The 14,505-nt window shown below is 45.0% G+C and overlaps 1 non-coding gene across 1 annotated transcript; it reads right to left on the reverse strand.

The window, feature by feature from the left end:
* Window positions 1-1,765: 1,765 nt before the first annotated feature.
* On the reverse strand, window positions 1,766-1,840 carry Trnas-gga. Its single transcript has one exon. It is a non-coding gene; the product is annotated as a tRNA-Ser (tRNA).
* Between the last annotated feature and the right edge of the window lie 12,665 nt (window positions 1,841-14,505).

A 14,505-nucleotide genomic window follows, 5' to 3' on the forward strand; every position in this document is an offset into this window, starting at 1 on the left:
TGTCAGCACAGTTACTTCAGTGCGCATACGTGTGATCAAAAGAACTGTCCGTAACAGATTTATATTGCCGCAGAGGGAAACACATTGACAAGCGTAAAACAGAAAATAAAGGTTTAATCGGCGAACTTGTGCTTAAAAACAAGAGAAAGGATGATCGTTGACGGCGGCAGCAGCGAGCGACGATGCGTCGGCGTGACAGCTGGCTGTGAGTCGACAGAGCCGCGCTCGGCTCCCTATCTACTACACTCGGCATCTGAAGCATTCGACCTAGAATGTTCGAGAGCGAACTAGGGCGAGAGTGACTAGGCAATGTCATTCTGGCCTCCTTATCTTTTATACTCGAGCTAAGAGAAAACTCGAATCTTCCAGAGGACGGAGAAGCGTTCCTTCTCAGTCATGCACGCTTGGGGTCTTAAAACTGAAGAAGCAGTAGGAGTTTTTCTCAGTTTGATGATTACAAGGCGGGTACGAAACACACACTCATATTGCGAGCCTGAAAAACCATAGAGTTATTAACAATAAACGCTAAAGGTAAAGCTGAGGCTAGTGTGCTGTTGCATTTTGAAGCAGACAGCAACCAGTCTAAATTTGACTTTCGGTAATGCATTCCTATGGGAAAACGCAAATGCGTTTTCTCTTCGTGCTCGATTATAAGTATAAATATTGCTTACTGTTTTGACAGAATAGAAAGTTTGGAACGTTTTACAACCGGATGTACAAAAATATGTGTCAGATCGTTTCTTTTTTTTTTAGAATTCATGGCGTCCGACACTGCGCTAAAATAGCCCAATACATATATATATAATACGTGTTGACGTTACAGACTGCTATTATAGGGCACGTATTTACGCATATAGTCAATGCTATGAAGCACAGAGTGAATCCGCTTGACAAAACACCCAAAGAATGCTAATGTATTCCAAGTGAAACAATCAAAACAGACGACAAGAACGAACCATGGACTTATGGAACGAAGAACACGTACTGGATTAGTAGCAAACTGTGCATGAATATTCAAGATAAAGCAGGAACAGAGTGTTGTTGCTCTTATATAAATACGATTGTTGTTGATTGATAGCTTGTATTGACATATCATGTTGTACAACATAGACCTGAAGCTCAATTTTCGCTAACTAAATAAATTACACCTTTATGATGTGAATAAAGCTACATAGTATCCGTTTTGAGTAAAGAAACTACGCTGATTTCTATTATTCCCTGGCGAAGAGAAAAATATCACGTACGTTTTTCCGTAGGAATGCACAGGAAAACTGGGAAAGTAGACTGGTTGCTGCCTGCCCCCATTTGCAACCGGCAGTCCCGTAGAAACTAGCGCCAGCTGAGCCTCTAGCGTTTATTGTAATAATTCCATATAAAAAACGAAGTTTGGGGTCTCGAACCGCTCATGTTAGTCAAAATATTTGCTTTTTTATTACAAGGCACGTTAACTGAAAAATCAGAAAGAGGGCCCTACGCTGCTTTGATATATGTTCTAAACAGATGCTTTTCTCGCTGTATTTTTTTACCAAATCTCGATGCGTAAGATAATTTTCGTCAGACAGTATCACCTATCGCACGCAAATAAAATTCGTTTTTATAAATCTGATTAGTTTTGTTTATGATTATAATTAAATTAAATGCAAAGGTGCAAGCGAGCTAAACAAGAACGACGAAAATAATCCCTGTAGAAGGGGAACAAGAGGGACAAAGGACAAACACGAACCTCCAAACACAGCTAGGTGACTGGTGAGCGACCGAAAAAATCAGCCTGGTCCGGGTATCGAACCCGGGACCTCTCCATTTCCAGTGGAGCGCTCTACCGACTGAGCTAACCAGAGGTTAGACGTCAGTAGAGCAAACGGGTTTTATCAGCTGCCACCAGTCTAACACCAACAAGGGTTAAGGTTATCATTATAATGCAATTAAATACAAAGGTGCAAGCGAATTGGACAAGAACGACGAAAATAATCCTTGGAGAAGGGGAACAAGAGGGACAAAGGAAATGGAGAGGTCCCGGGTACGATACCCAGATCAGGCGGATTTTTTCGGTAGCGCACCAGTCACCTAGCTGTGTTTGGAGGTTCGTGTTTGACCTTTGTCCCTCTTGTTTCCAATCTTTTAAAATGAGTGAATCAGAAAGCCGAACTCTGCATTATGACGATATGGCTCTGTAATGCCGGGGACACACTAGTCATATATCATACAAAAGGCAGTCTGCAAACAAGAGGCACCGCAATATCCGTGGTGCCAAGTTTTCTCCTTGAACTCATTGCCATGCGGCATTGGAAGCAGGGATCTCGCGGCGATTCGCGTTCGAATCTGCATGCAGACTGTCTTTTGTATGATGTATTAGCGGCGAGATGTTTTGGTGGCGCCCTCCTATGGTTCCCCCTTGTGACGTCATTACCTTGCAAAAAACAAGTTCGATGGTGTTTGTAAATAGCATGGTGGAAGCTTGAAATCCCAGCGCTCTCAAAGGAACACTGCCAACACCGTCAAAATTAAAGTTCTTTCATTCCTCTTATTTCCGTCGATGATGAATCCCCTTTCCTACGTCATAGTCAGCGTTCGGCCAATCGTGGAAGGCCGACCACAGCGACGCTTTCGGTCGCGCACGGGGCTAATAAGCAGTGTGACCCCGACTTAAGGTAACTTAGACTATCAAGAAGTGAAAGTATTTTATTACCACAACATCCAATGCTTCTATGATCAGATACCAACCAGTTTGTGAAAAATTAAATTAAGTATAATATTGTCCCTTTTATTAAATAATTTTATGCGTCAGGTGTTTAGAATAATGGTAACATAATTTGCACGAATGGCAATTGTCACGTGGTTATCCTAACCAGCGATGGGGCGTAACATCCGGGGTACGGTTTCGGGCTCTATCGGAGCGTCCCGAAACTTTTGCGACGATATTTTGGCCGTGTCGGCGTTTCGAGAGTTCGCCGTGACGTCACTATGGCGTTTGTTGTTGTTGCTTCAGCAGCGACAGTGTTGCATGACTGGAGTGCAAGCATTAATTTTTCTGGAAATTGAAAGTCAGAACTACTAGTCAAACATTCTCCTTCTTCTCTTCTTCCTTAGCAGACTCTTCTTTCTCTCAGATTTCTTTTTTTTTTTTTTTTTCTGATGGTTTTCTTTCTTTTCCGATGGATTTCTTGAAGAGCATGGAAGAGAAGTGCTAACGGGATTGAGGGTGGCACCATTAAATGTTGGTCGCTAGTTGAAAGAACTGTACTGTTTGTCTTTGTCCCTTCTTCCGCTCTAAGTTCATTTTCGTTTAGTCACAGCATTTCTGAACAACACCTTTTGAAGGGCTATTTGGTTCATGACTAGAGAAATAAATAAACTGCGCAAAGGACGAGGACAGAGGCAGAAACAAGTACGACACACGGAGCGCAGACTTCCAACTATTCAGCTCGCGAACCGTTGCCGTGCTCCGCGTACCGCACTACTGGAGCTTTTGAAGCATGCTTTTAAGCGCGCGCCCGGGTGGTACAGTGACCGCGGGGCGCGCGCTTACTTTGCCATAAGGGTTCAAGGTATAAAATGAAAAGTAAAGGTGATAAGCGACAGCCTTGTCGAACTGAGGAACGGACTGGGATGCTTGTTGTGCCTACATTTTTTTTATGACTAGGTGTGTGCAACAGTTACTGTAAGTCATTTGTACACTTTGAAATATAATATGCCCAACACCAATATGAGACAAAACTTTGAAAAGAACATGATGAATAACACGGTCGAAAACTTTCGCCAGGTCAACTTGGACCATTGCAACCTGATCACTACTGTTGGCCACAGACTCTAATACCCCTGTTACACGGGCACACTTAACTGCAGTTACGCTAAACCACAATTAGTGCACAATACTTGCCGACAACATTCTGCGGCGATGCAGTCAGAGCTACGGGCGAACGTGCGCTTGAGCATCTTCAGCACCCATTAAAGCAGTGCACGCGCTCTCTTCACTTCTTTTGATATAGCTGTCCGAGGGTATAGTGCGGCATCTGTGCTGCCACGTAACCGCAGTTAAAGCTGGGTTAACCGCGGTTAAGTGTGCCCGTGTAACAGGGGTATAACACACTTCTCGCAATGTGTACATTTGTTTGAATCCCGCAAGTCTGCTGATCTCCAACGAGATCGTAAATGACACGTCGTAAACTATTTATCAGGAGTTTAGCAAAAATCGTATAATCCACATTACATAACGTTATGGGCCGATAGCCGGTCACTTGTAATAGTTTGTGTTTGCCCTCGGTTTTTGGAATAAGTATAGTATGCGTTCGCACAAATGAGGGGGGGAAGCCTCTTGGTTCCCCTTGAAAAATCTCAAGCAGTATGGGACATAAAATGTCTTTTTGTAGTTGATAAAATTCTGCAGTGATGCCGTCTGGCCTTGGCGTTTTACTTCTTGGAAGGGCGTTCACTGTTTTTTCTACTTCATCTAGGGTGAAGGGCGTTTCCAATTCTTTTTTGCATTCTTTTTCTAATTGAGGTAACAAAGGTACTAGCTTATCTAGATATTCGTTATTTGTCGAGGCAGGACAGTTGCCGAATATATTTTGGTAGTGTTCAAAAAAGGCATGTGCTATAGTTTCTTTATCTGTAACGATTTCGAGGATTCCCTTAGATATCGCGTACCGTTTCTCCTCCTTTCCGTTTTTGCTCGCTGTTCTCCTAAGCAAACTTTTTCAGCACGGGAGCGCCCAACCGCGCCTTGATAACGCTCGTGATAAAATTTGTCCAATTCAGATTTCGTTCGAGTTATATCTTCCAAACCTGGCCCAGGACTTCCGCATTCGAGTTCTACCGGAACACGCAAATTACGTAGCAATGCTTTTTCTGTCTCAGCCTTCTGGAACTAAATAATAGTACCTCTCTCAATTGCTAGCTGTTTTTGTTCTTGTTTAAGAAGCTCCCATTTAACAAATATATGTTCGGTTGTTTCTATTTGCTTGATTAGATCCTTCATAGTGGCTACAAAGATTTTAACTTTTAATAATTGAACATTTAGTTTCCATATAGCTTCCCATTTATACTCTTCTTTCTTTGTTTCTTCCCAATAGTTACTAATACTATGCAGTGGTCTGTGAAAAAATACTGGTTCTACCGCATAACCATTTAAGTTGTTAATTAGGTCTACAGAACACTAGATTCTGTCTAACCTCGCGTTAGAGGAGTCTTGAAAGTGCGTAAAGTGCAGATGGTTTTCTTCCAGCTGGAAAGGAGCAACACCAAAAAGCCACCGACACCACAGTGAAATTATACCCAGTGGTTCCACTAAAGGCCACTCCCGGTAATCACGCATACACAGCGTCCCTCAAGCCGGATGGCGACAACTGAAGGTGTAAAACAAAAACAAACGATAAAACCGGGTAAAAAGAATCGCAATAAAATTAATTGAGTGCATTAATATTTTTAGAAGCTAGGTTATAATGATAAACCAATATGGAAAGGAAAAATCGAGCAGTGACCGTTAGCTTAGAAGTTCATTGCCCTAACCAAAGCCATGTTTTTAAACTTCGCCGGTCGCGTTTTCGGCGTTCTCAGTGTTGCTCTTCTGCGAATGTCTCTTTCCAAGTATATTTCCCTTTCGGTTACCGAATCACGCTATCAATATGTTCTAAATGGGCCTGCTCAGGCAAGAAACCAAAAAGCCGGGGGACTCACTTCGCCGTTCGGGATTCCGGGATTCCGCTTCAAGTCCGTTGCTGGTGCATGGGTGCAAACATTTCTTAGGGCACAGGGTAAGGTAAAATTGAAAAAAAAAAAAAAATCGATTTTAGTTTTTTTCCCAATTTGAAAAGTTTAGTTTTTTCTGCACATTTTCCATTGTCCCAGTGTTTTTAGAAAGCTATATTTCGGGCTGAAAATCACTTCTTCCGAAAGCAAGCAGCAGGTGACCACGCCTTCTTTTGGGATACACTCCCTGTTTATCGATGAATTCTCCAACAAAACAAAATCAACACAAGACCTAAAAGCTTGTCCAGTAACAGATAATATCAAAACATTATTTCGCAACTATCGCTTAGCTTTTTTTCAACCAAGACAATCACGAGACGCTGTGCACATTTTTGCCAGTTGTGTACCGTGTGTACATTCAAGCGTTTGTGTTTTTGTAACGACGAAATGGCGCCATTGAAAGCTGTTCCTTTATTCAATGGTGGCAGCATTTCACAATCCAATGTTTTGAAGTTTTGTGGATGGAACCCTGTTTGGAAAGCCATCAAGTGGCTGAGGGAAGTTGACGTCACTCTAATATACTTTACGAACCAAGCGACATGGCAGGTCACAAAAGAGGCCCGGCAAGCAAGGCGATAAGCCTAAAGGCGAAGACATGACTTTAGCAATGCCTTTCAAGCTGGCGGCTATTGAAAAAATGACTCTGAGGCTGTTGGTGCCAATAGAAATTCGTTATTCACCAGTTTTTTTTACTTTAAACTCAATTATCTCAAAACAGTGTTTCTTAGTACCTAGGTACCATTTTTTCCTTAACCTGACATTATAGAGGGTTGATTTTTTATTCCTACCACATACATGGGTGTTCAAAAATACTGAACTAAAATTAAAAATGTGCCCCTAGCAGTTTTTGAGTTACAAAGTTTTTAATAGATGAAAAAAAAACTAAAATTTCAGTACTAGAATAAAAAAAATATAAAAAAACTTATTTTAGATTGCTTCAAATAATTCTAGTTCAGTGGATAAAACACAATATTTCGAACAAAATGATATATACATGACAGGAATACTCCTAATAGTCTCCGAGAAAAATGTTCCTCAACATGGCCTCAAATGCATGGGGAGTATAGGACTTACCCTGTGCCCTTAAAATGCTCGTGCTGTCCTTCGCGTCAGGCAGGACACCGATTGTCGTTTCTCCAACGCAGTGTATGTGACCCGGTTAATTTTTTAGGCGTATGTACGTCGGACTTGAATTGTAAAACGGTCGAACGTAATGAACTGCTTGTTCACACTTAGGCCCGCTTCAGGCAGGGCAATTGCGCCCAGCAACTTGACGTCGCAACACCAGCAACACGGGCCGCCCGCGTTCACACGCAGCAACCGAATTGCTACAACTTGCCATCATCATCATGCATTTTTTTAACTATTTAGACGCACAGTTACATGCTAAAAACAAGTTTTTTTTATATCTTTAAATTGCGTTGAGAATACTAACTCATCTTTCTAAAACAGTTTATTTCCAAAAACGATCCATTTCAAACCAGAACCAAGTCTTTAGTAGTCATCATCATCGCCACAGGGGTGTCACCACGGGCGTACCAACCCGGGGGGCCGCTTGCCCCCCTCCCAGTTCTCAGAGTGTGTGTGTGTGTGTGTGGGGGGGGGGGGGGGGCATGTGTTTTGCCCCCCCCCCCCCCCCCCCACTGGAACAGCCGCCCCTGGGCAGGGCAAACACTGGACAGCGGCGCGAAAGGGACACCAAGAGCACCGCCCCCCGGCCCTGGGGGGGGGGGGGGGGGGGGGTCTGGTTTGCCCCCTTGCTCCCCCCCCTCAAGAACAAGTTGGTACGCCACTGGGTGTCACGTGAAAATATCGCATCCCTGATTGGCTGCTGCCGCTTCGAACGTCTCCGAGTTGTCCGAGTTGCTCGTCCGTTTCGAGCCGGACCCGATCTCAGCAATTCGTGTCGATCTAGGGAAAGCTAGGGAATAACCCGCCAGCAACCCCGAAATAGATGGAAAAGTTGCCCCGTCTGAAGCGGGCCGTAATGATTTCGCAACCTCTACGCATTCAAGGTTTCACACCACTTTACTGGAAAAATTTAAAATATCGTGGCAAATGACGCTAATCAGGAGCAAACCTGGGGTTTGTTAATCTGTAAAATCATAAAATAGAGGTTAGCATCAAGGTATAAGCATAAAAAGAAAGCCGCAACACTATAAAGACTGAATTTACCAGTTGTTATATATTTGCAAACAGGTTAAGCAAGTTGACTGGGTAAATTAAACATAATTCTGAATTGACTAGTCAGATGAATGAACCTCGAAGACAATTAACGGGAAGGTGCCTCTAAAAAAAGCGTTGCTCGAACATGCCAGTTTTCTGGACTCACACCTGTCTTCTCTCTCTCTCTTCAGGATCTGGCACCTGTCATTCAGCATGCGTCGAGCCCCCCGTCGAGCACCCCCCACCCCCTCCCCCGTCAAGCTCCAGATATAAATTATCTCCGCTTGGCACGCCATGCAGTAAAACCCACAGTACCTTTCTAATTTAGAAGTATAACGTGCGTCTCACTTCGTTCATTCAGTGTCCATAATAAGTGGCGCACGTTCTTTCCACAAGCCAGCAGCCTCCGGTGTGCGCGAGCACACGCAACGAAAATGACGTCAAAGACCTCCATTCGCGCTTAAGAGGACAGTGAAATGCACGGGCTTGGTGCCAAAGGAGAATAAAGACAGGCTTTTCATCTCAGCAAGTGAAAACTGCGTGCTTGTTAGACCAATTAATCGCTTACCTTTTACACCAGACACCACTGTGTAGATGAAAAACTTGTCTTTATTCTCCTTTGGCCCAAAGCCCATACATTTCACTGTCATCTTAACCGCGAATGGAGGTCTTTGACGTCATTTTTGTTGCGTGTGCTCGCGCACACCGGCGGCCGCTGACTCGTGGAAAGGACGTGCGCCACTTATTATGGACACTAAATTCCTTAGTTCAGTATCCCTTTAATTTCTTGTTCTAGTACGATGGCTCCTCGGAGAATTAAAGAGAATACCGTGAGGGCGACAGACGTGTGGAGGCAAGCTGCAAGGGCCGTACACCCAAGACAAGGACCATCAGTAACCAGGGGGATAAAATAAGAAAACTCAAGAGGCAGCTCATCATCTGGCCCACAAGAAGAAAATCGGAGACCGTATGATGGGAAATTTGTCGACCTTCATCCTTGGGTGGCATGAGAATTTTCTGGCCATATTCGTACATAAAGTGAACTGTTACTGGAACTAGGTCGACTCATTCTTCTGCAGCTTACAGGGTGTTACCAAACCTGCGGCACCAGCGAACCAACCAGAACATTTGGCTGAGGGACGTGACAACATATCATGGGGGTACACTCCTCCTTCGGAGAGCTCTCACAAACCTTGCTTCGTTGCTCTGATTAGCTCCGAAGGGCGGCAGCGTATTTTCTTCATAAAATTAGGCTGAAACAGAGTGTAGCTGTAGTGTAGCCACAGATTGACATTGCGGCATAACATTCCTCGTGAGGGTTCTGGCATCTATCATATGATATCTTATGCTATTATGAATGTCGAAGCCACAAGTGATCACTTGACAATAATCTACAACTCGTCATATGACAAACTGCGTAAATGGTTGGGTAAATGCAGTAGCGGCAGTCTTGCATATCTGGGGAAAAAAACAGTAGCTAAGAGGGCTCTCTTCCTCGTCACTATCTGTCTGAGTCAGGGCTGTCTTGAAGGCCCCTATCAAATCATTAGTCAGAAAGGGAGTTTCTGAGATACCTCTGATACATAGTAATTTCCGGCATCTATGAGACACTCGAAAAGGAAAACCTTATACAGTTGCAACCTGCGAACCAGGTTGCAAACTGTGATGACGACTTAGATCAAGTCCTGCTTTGTATGAGTCGTCTCTCAGCATTTGACATGCAAAGTGCGGAGCAGTTATGGCAATTGGAACTTCAGGCTACCGAATACTGGAACTGTTGCCATCAGCACGACAACCACAGCTTGTTGTCGTGCCAGTAGACCTCATTCTGAAGTCACCGGAAGGTAACAACAATAATCAGTTGCTGCCATCATGTTGTGTTAGCCAGTGGTCAAGAACAAGACTATTTCTCTCTTGAGCTTGGACAAAGTGTTCTTTAATTCGTTTTCTCAAAGCCCCTTTGACACGCAATGGCACGCATAACCTAGCTCAGTGGACACCCTACCTAAAAATTGGGTTGTTGTTTGGATGTTTATACAGCCTAGAACTTGGTCTGCCTCACAGGGGCGACGAGTCTCCCAGCTGTAGATGAGAAATTTAGCCAGTGCGGTACAGCCGCTAGCCTGGGGTCTTTAACGTGCATCACGCAGTAGTGATACACGACCGCACGCCGGTACGATGCTCATCCAGATCGAAACGGGCAGGGGTGGGGCTCGAACCCAGGATCCCTGGGTTCTGCAGCGCGAGCTTTCGCTCCACGTGCTCCGAGCTGGTGTGCGCTAGACCACTCGGCCACCGATCCTTTTTTTTTTTTTTTTTCTTTATTGCAAGATTTTGACAGTGAACAAAGATTCACAATGCACGATAAATTTCACTTGAACATGTGCAATATTATATTGACGACGCTAGTGAAGGCGACGATAGAACGTCGCCTGTAAGGTTTGGAGATGCGGTGAGAATTGTTAAAATTCTCTCATCATCGACAGCTTCAAAAATGCAGGCAACCACTCCAGTTCCAGACATACTTTCTCGTAGACAGCTGCTATCAAGTTTATATTTTCAATGAAATAATACCGTACTGGACGGGCATCCAGATCCGCGTGACGAACTGCCATCCTACATCTCCAAATAGCATGCAGGCCCAGTAAAAATACGAGATCATATGGGAAAGGCGTCCCTTCCACAGACAAAAAGCGTATTCCCCGAGCCGTGAGCGGTAGGTCTTTTTTAAGAGTGCGTTGGAGCACGTCCCAGAACAGGATAGCATCCCAGCAGTCCAGGAACACGTGCTCCACGGTCTCCGGTTTCTTGCACAAAATACAATCCTCGCTCCATGGTACAAACATGCCCTTTTTTGCTAACCATGTCTTTACTGGAAGCGTGTTGGTATGTAGTTTAAAATAAAAGGTTTTCACAGATCCGGGAACTAGCATTCTTTTCACGCGGGAAAGCACATCACGGTCAGTACTGTCGGAGAACAAAGAGCGATACAATGGGACGGGAAACAGGCATTCAACAAGATCTCGCTTCAGACGCTTTCGTGTGACAAAGTTTAAGTACTCTCTTGAAAATCGCACACTAAGAAATTGGTACGCACAAACAACCTCTCTAAGAAAGCCCGTTACTTGGCCTTCACATGTGTCACACGTCGAAACAATGAACTCGGGTAACTCTCTGAACAACCGTACTTGAATGACAGTTCTCAGAAACGGGTCATCCTGGTCTCGCAAAAAGAAAAACCTCGATACCAGCTGTCGTATGAACAAATGCGACAAACTAAGCCCACCCGACTTCACGCGGCGAAAAAGGTTATCTCGTCTAGTCCTTTCCCAGGTAGACTTCCATATGTACACGGCCATCACCCGGTGCATGCGTTGCAAATGCACACGAGAGCAGTGCAGAACCTGTAACAGGTACCAAATCTTTGCAACAAAAAATAAATTACACACTGTTGCCCGTGCGAAGATAGAAAATTCCTTGCCACCCCACTTCGCGGCTTTAAGACTCATCTCCTCTGTTTTGTTACGCCAGAGCTCGTTGCTTTCACGGTAATTGTTCAAAGGCACTCCCAAGTATACGCCGGGCTCTGTAGACCACTGAATAGATTCAAACACACGCGGAGTCACGTCCCAGTGGCCGTGCCAGATCCCCAAGCATTTCGCCCAGTTCACAGCACACGCTGTCTGGGCGCAATATGATCTCGTGAGTTGAACAGCCGCTGAGACGCTTTCTCTATCACTACAAAAAATCGCAACATCATCTGCGTACGCTAATATTTTAACATCACATGCATTTAAAGAAAAACCACGTATGTTCCCACTCTTTATGACACTTAGGCAGTAGGGCTCAAGAAATATGGCGAACAACAACGGCGAAAGTGGGCACCCTTGCCGAACAGAGGATAACACAGAAATGCGTTTAGTTACTTGTTTGTTAATTACAAGACTAGTCGTGCACTTACAATAGGCCATCTTTACTCCATCAAAAATAATTTTACCCACGCCAACATGGTTTAGAATGCAAAAAAGAACATCATGGGACACTCGATCAAAAGCTTTTTCAAGATCGACTTGCAACAGAGCAACTTTCCGGAAATTAGCATCACATAGTTCCAACACACTACGCGCAACATGAATGTTACTCATAATCGTACGTCCCTTGATACCGCACGTTTGATGTTCTCCCACCACATCTCCAATAACCGATTGCATTCGTCTCGCAAGGATTTTCATTAGAATCTTATAGTCCGTATTAGCTAGTGTAATGGGCCGGTAATTGGCTACATTACGAAGTTTATTAGTGTCTTCACTTTTGGGGATAAGGACTATGTGGGTAAATAAAAAGGAAGGGGGAAAAACTTGGTTTTCATAACATTCGCGGTACACTTGTAACAAAATACAAGCTAAATCTTTTTTATACTTTTTATAAAAGGCAGCACCCAAACCATCAGGGCCCGGTGATTTTCCGCTTTGCAAATCATCAATGGCTCTTTCTACTTCGGACAGACCTATCGGCTGTTCTAACCATTCTTTTATTTCACTACCTATCTTTGGCAGAAGGGGCAAAAAATTTTCTGTGAAACCTTCTTCTTTTGGGGCTTTGTGGCTCAGTAAGTTTTCGTAGAATTCAAGAAAGGCTCCCTCAATTATGCTAGAGTCACGCGTCGTGGTACCCTGATAATCAATTTCAGTTATTTCATTGGCGCGTGCGTATCTCTTTTCTGTGGCTAACGCTCGTTTTGTTGGTGCTTCACCCGCGAGAAACTTTTCTGCCCGGGCACGTATTATCGCACCTCTGTAGTGCTCAGTATCTATGAGCTGTAGCTTGCTTTTTATTTTATTAATGTCATCTATAAATAACCCGGGGGATTTACACTCTTCTAGAACAAGCTCCTTTAAAGTTGAGCGCAGCTGCTTTTCCTCTTTCTCTTTCTCGTACTTTAGAATGGTTGATCTTTCTATGGCGTCCATTTTAACTACTCGTTTAAATTCTTCCCATTCTCCGGTCATCTCGCTCCCGCAGATGTTCCTAAAATTTTCAATCCTTGCATTTATCTTGTCGTTAAACACCTCGTCGTCAAGGAGCTTGTAATTCATTTTCCAGTTGTGCCAATCAAATCGGTGTCGTTCTTTTCTTTTTGATCCTAACCCGAAAGTCACGAGGCAGTGGTCGCTAAAGCACACCTGCTCGACACTATAGTGTCCACACAGCGGAACTAGCTCAACTGACACGTATGCTCTGTCTAGCCGTGCGTGGCTACTTCCTTGGAAATGTGTGAACTGCACGCCCTTCGTGCCCTTTCCGCAATGTGCCACGTCCTCCAAGTAATGCTCATTTACCAGTTCATTCCAGACATCGGCACTGCTATCCCTCCGGCGACTATGAGGGGTCCTGTCTTCTGGAGCACATGTACTGTTAAAATCCCCCACCACCACAAGCAGTCGTTCGCACTTTAAATATTCCGCTATACTTTCAAAAAAATGGCATCGTTCCGTCTCTACAGTCGATGCGTAGATACAGATTATACGAAACTTTTGATCTGAAAAGCAAATATCACAATACACGACTCTCCCATCTTCACGCGAAGCAACATTCTCAACAATAATACCTAAAGCATTTTTCAAAAAGATGCATACACCTCCCGACCTCCCTACCGCATGGCTTACGCATACATCGTATCGCGACTCAAATTGGCGCACCATCTGCTCGGTCTGCTCCTCGCTCTCAATCTTGGTTTCCTGGACCGCTATCACGTCGAGGTCGTTTTCCAAGAACAACCTTCTGAGCTGGCACTGCCTTCGCCTTGCAGACAGTCCTCTTACGTTCAGGGTAGCTATACGCAGTGCGACCTCGAGCTGTTTCATAGCTTTAAAAACTTAGGAGCTTATGACCTTGCGCCAGCTATCAGACACTTGCCAATCAGGGGGTAGCGGGGAACCAGCTTACTGTGACAGCCGGTCTTCACGAGCCCTCGACGGCGAGCGGCTGCGTGTCGTATAGCGTCCTTTTTTCCCGGCGAGCTTCCACTGATATTCCAGGCGTCGCAGTGCCTGCTCGCTGGCAGCAGCACTGCGTACACCCAAGTCCTCCAGTCGCCGCTTCGAAGTGATCGCGTCCAGGGACATTTCCTCGCTGGGGCTGTTCTCCGGTGCCACTTCCTTTTCCTTACACGTAGCCGTATTCTCCGCTGCTTCCTCTACTGTAGCTGCATCCGAACCGGCTGAGTGCTCGAAATCCCCCGTGGTGTCCTGGAGCTTCGTGGTCGGCATCTCGGTTGGCGCTGTGACCACAAAAGGCTCCTTTTCTCCGTCAGGTTTCCCTTCACACTCCTTGCTAGCGGTTACTGTTGCCTTTGAAGTCGCCGACGCTACAGACGCTTGCGTTGAGGGCGCCGCCGCCTGTTCCGCCTCTTGTTCGTCCATCACAAGCTCGTTCGTGTCTTCCTCGGCCTGGCGTCCTCCTGCGACACGAGCGTAGGATCGAACGCAGTCTTGGCGTTCGTGACCATATCCACGGCACTCACTACAGCGAGGCGCCCTACAATCACGGCGAATGTGTCCAGACCGTTTGCACCGCAGGCACATTGGTGCACGT

The sequence above is a fragment of the Ixodes scapularis genome, unplaced genomic scaffold (assembly GCF_016920785.2).
Source record: "Ixodes scapularis isolate PalLabHiFi unplaced genomic scaffold, ASM1692078v2 PGA_scaffold9__187_contigs__length_104089568, whole genome shotgun sequence".
Lineage (NCBI taxonomy): Eukaryota > Metazoa > Arthropoda > Arachnida > Ixodida > Ixodidae > Ixodes > Ixodes scapularis.